Consider the following 4,947-nt stretch of genomic DNA (forward strand, 5'->3'; position numbering starts at 1 on the left):
CATAAAAATAGTAAAGATATGATAACATTGAAAGCTCATGCCACAAAACTGAAACTGAACACTATCATCTATTACAAAACAATTTGGACCAAACTCAAATTAAGATACAGAATTTATAATAAGGAAGGATTCAGTCCATGAGCTATATATGCAAAGTATAGTCATCATTTGTATGGTAGGAAAAGAGTAAATTTAAAAATTTCTAAAATGAACAAAATATATTATTGGTGTATTTTGTTATTGTCACTCAGTGTAGAAGATAATTCAGTGGGGAAAATGAGTGACTATAGAATTATTAATTAATTATTAAGTAATAGAATTATTAATAGAATCTGTAAGGGTGACTCAGTAAATCTTAGAAAGAAAATATCCACCTTTTCCTCAAATGCCACAAAGAAAATGACAATATATTTCCCCAAAGAAGCAATAGTACAAATTAGATTCTCTGAACACAAGCAATAAAAGATTTGAAAGTTAAAAATTTTGTCTACTAACTAAATTCTTTCATAAATAAAGTAGAAATAAATAGGAATACTAAACAATGCAATAGTACTACACTTAAGATTCTATGAACTCTAGCCAAAGATATGAGAAGGCGATGGCACCCACTCCAGTGCTCTTGCCTGGAAAATCCCATGGACGGAGGAGCCTGGTGGGCTGCAGTCCATGAGGTTGTGAAGAGTCGGGCACGACTGAGTGACTTCACTTTCACTTTTCACTTTCATGCATTGGAGAAGGAAATGGCAACCCACTCCAGTGTTCTTGCCTGAAGAATCCCAGGGACGGGTGAGCCCGGTGGCTGCCGTCTATGGGGTCACACAGAGTCTGACACGACTGAAGTGACTTAGCAGCAGCAGCAGCAGCTAAAGATATACCAGTGAACACTTCATAACAAACAAAAACTGAAATTACTGGCTTTTTAAATTTAAAGCGACTTTAGAACTAAACTTTAGAATTTAGAATAAGACAATAAATTAATCCAAAACATCAAAAGGAGGGAATAAAGACAAAAGTAGAAATAATTTAGGATAAGTTAGAAAAAAATAAACTTTATAAAAAATTCCATGAGCAGATTCTTTGGCAGAAGTGGGGAGGTGGGGATTGGGTTAAGGAGGTACATAAGGTCAGGGGAGCCAGAAAAAATGAAATAGATAAATAACTAGACTAATTTGAAAATGTAGAGACAAATAACACACAAAATGAGAAATAATAAATGACAAAAAGAAATCAAATACCAAATAAATTAAAATAATTGCATATAGTAAAAAAGACTATCTTCACAATTCTGTGAATGACACAAATATTTTTTGAACAAGATAAAAGGAAATGAATTGACTCTAATAGATAAACATATCTGAAGAGGAAGAAAAATGGGAAGAAATAAAGAACTTTGTTTTTAAAAGCTTACTTTTGGGAAATCAGGATAGCTATATACAAAAGAATAAAACCGGACCCCTTATCTCATACCACACAGAAAATCAACTCAAAATGGATTAAAGACTTGAATGTGAGATCTGAAACCATGAAAATCCTGGAAGAAGGCATACAGGGTAAACTCCTTGACATTAGTCTTGAAATGATCGTGGGGTGTCGGGGAGTAGAGTTTGATACCAAAAAACTAAGGCATAAAAAAGGCATAAAAGCAAAAAAAAAAAAAAAAAAAAACAAGTAGAACTATATCCAACTAAAAAGCTTCTGCACAGCAATGGAAACCCTTAACAAAATGAAGAGGCAACATACAGAATGGGATAAAATATTTGCAAATCATATATCAGCCAAACAGTTAATACTTGCAAAACTCAATAACAATAAAAATAAAAATGAAAAACCTGATCTTAACTGGGCATAGGAAATGAATAGACATTTTTCTGAAGAACACATGTAGGTGACTGACAGACACATGAAAAGATGCTCAGCATCACTAATCATCAGGGAAATGCAAATCAAAACCACAATAAGATACCATCTCACACTTGTTAGAATAGCTTCCATCAAAACACGAGAAGTGAGTTCTCAGTGAGGGTGTGGAGGAAAGGGAACCCTTGTTCAGCGCTAGTGGGAATATAATCTGGTGCAACCACTGTGGAAAATAGTATGGAAGATTCTCAACAAATAAAAATAGAAGCATCACATGACCCAGCACTTCCACTTCTAGGTATATAACCGAAGGAAAGGAAGTCACTATCTCAAAGAGATACCTGCACCCCCATGTCAACTGCATCATTGTTTACAATAGTTAAGATATGCAAACAACCCAAGTGTCTGTCAATGGATAAATGGATAAAGAAAATCTGATACCTATATATATTATAACATATAGCATGTATATTTATATATGAATATTATTCAGCTATGAAAACGAAGAAAATCCTGGCATTTGCAACATTTGTAGACCATAAGGGCAGTATGGGAAATGAAATAAGTCAGACAGAGAGAGACAAATATTGTCTGAGCTCACTTACATGTGAAATCTAAAAAAGCAATGCATAAAACAAAACAGATTTGTGATTGCCAGAGGCAGGTAAGAAAGGGTGAGGGAAATGAGTGAAGGTAGTCAAAAGGTACAAATTTTCAGTGCAAAATAAGTTCTAGGGTCGTACAACACGGTAAGGATAGCTAACAATGCTCTATTGTATTTTTGAAAGTTGCTTACAGTGGACATCTTAAAAGTTCTCATCACAAGGAAAAAAAATTGTAAGTATGTGAGGTTACAGATGTTAATTCAACATATTGTGGTAATCATTTTACAATAAGTACAATTGTCAAATCATTATGTTGTACACCTTACAATTGACATGCTTTATGTCAATTATATCTCAAAACTGGAAAAATTACTCTTAAGCACTTAGACAAGATATTTTATGAATGAATCTTTATAAAACTTAAATAATCTCACACTTTCCCTGTGTTCCCCAAAATACTTAATATAAAAATAAAATCTAAAGCATACTAATGAAAATAAACTGTTTAGCACAGAAAAAAAAAAAACTACAATGCTACTCAGTTATTAATAGAAATGCTAATTTTCATATATATGTATATATATTCTTAAAAGAATAACACTTTATAACCATTGTGGTTAATTCCAAAATGTCAACGATAACCCTATGTTAGGACACTATGACAGAGATGACCAGCTATCCACTAAAATTTCTCATTCAACCATGGTTTATGTGTATTGACAGAAATTAGCTGCCTAAACTGGGACTGTATTTCCCAACCATCCTTGCAATTAGGTGTTGCCATATGATGGAGAGTGAAAAAGTTGGCTTAAAACTCAACATTCAAAAAACTAAGATCATGGCATCCAGTCCATTCACTTCATGGCAAATATATGGGGAAACAATGGAAATGGTGACAGACTTTATTTTTTTGGGCTCCAAAATAACTGCAGATGGTGACTGCAACCATGAAATTTAAAGATACTTGCTCCTTGGAAGAAAAGCTATGACCCCTAGACAGCATATTAAAAAGCAGAGATATTACTTTGCCAACAAACATCTATCTAATCAAAGCTATGTTTTTTCCAGTAGTCATGCATGGATGTGAGAGTTGGATTATAAAGAAAGCTGAGTGTCAAAGAATTGATGCTTTTGAACTGTGGTGTTGGAGCAGACTCTTGAGGGTCCCTTGGACTGCAAGGAGATCCAACCAGTCCATCCTAAAGGAAATCAGTCCTGAATATTCATTGGAAGGACTGATGCTGAAGCTGAAACTTCAATACTTTGACCATCTGATGTGAAGAACTCACTCATTTGAAAAGACCCTGATGCTGGGAAAGATTGAAGGTGGGAGGAGAAGGGGATGACAGAGGATGAGATGGTTGGATGTCATTACTGACTCTATGGACATGAATTTGAGCAAGCTCTGGGCGTTGGTGATGGACAGGGAAGCCTGGTATGCTGCAGTCCACGGGGTCGCAAAAAGTCAGACACAACCGAGTGACTGAACTGAACTGAACTGAATTGATATGATGGAATGTTAACCAACCGAATATAAACAAAAGTGCTTTGTGCCACTTCAAGGTACCTCTTATAAATTACTGTTCCATGCTCTCATTCCTTCCCAGTTGGGTAGTTGGACTAGAAACAATTCTAGAACCTAGGAAGCTATATTTTGATGATGGTAAAGCATTTGTCAGTCTGAGTCTCTGAATGATTATGTGGAAGAGGACTGACTTAATTTATCCGTCCCTCTAGTTCTATCCATTAAAAAACTTTTATTTGAACTATTATACTCTTTGATTCTATTTCTTAGAGAAGTTATCCTACTCTAACCAATAATATATTAATAAAAGTAATATAGATGACAAGAAAAAAGACACAAGTATAATAAATTCTTGTATAAAGTATACAAGAATAAAGTATAAATAAAGTATAAAAATAAATTCTTGTAGAAGCATTTGATAAAATTCAAATTGTAATCTTTGCCTCAGCTCTCTCTGGCTGCTGTTGCTAAGTCGCTTCAGTCATGTCCGACTCTGTGTGACCCCATAGATGGCAGCCCACCAGGCTCCCCCGTCCCTGGGATTCTCCAGGCAAGAGTACTGGAGTGGGTTGCCATTTCCTTCTCCAATGCAGGAAAGTGAAAAGTGAAAGTGAAGTTGCTCAGTTGTGTCCGACCCTCAGTGACCCCATGGACTGCAGTCTACCAGGCTCCTCCATCCATGGGATTTTCCAGGCAAGAGTACTAGAGTGAGGTGCCATTGCCTTCTCTGTGTTCTCTCTGGAGTCTAACAGATTCCCTGACTTTCTTGCAGTTTGGTTGTCCATTCTTATATTTCTAAATCTTCTGATGAGTTCTCCTTTTCTGCTTAAGCCAGCTTGACCTAGCTTCTGTCTGTTGATACCGTGACCCAACTAATAGAAAAGCAAAAAAAAAAAAAAAAAACAGTTTAAAAAATAATTTTCATTTTCCACTACTCAAGTAGAATCCCTACCTTATTTA

Source organism: Bos taurus, chromosome 15 (genome assembly GCF_002263795.3).
Source record: "Bos taurus isolate L1 Dominette 01449 registration number 42190680 breed Hereford chromosome 15, ARS-UCD2.0, whole genome shotgun sequence".
NCBI classification, from domain to species: domain Eukaryota; kingdom Metazoa; phylum Chordata; class Mammalia; order Artiodactyla; family Bovidae; genus Bos; species Bos taurus.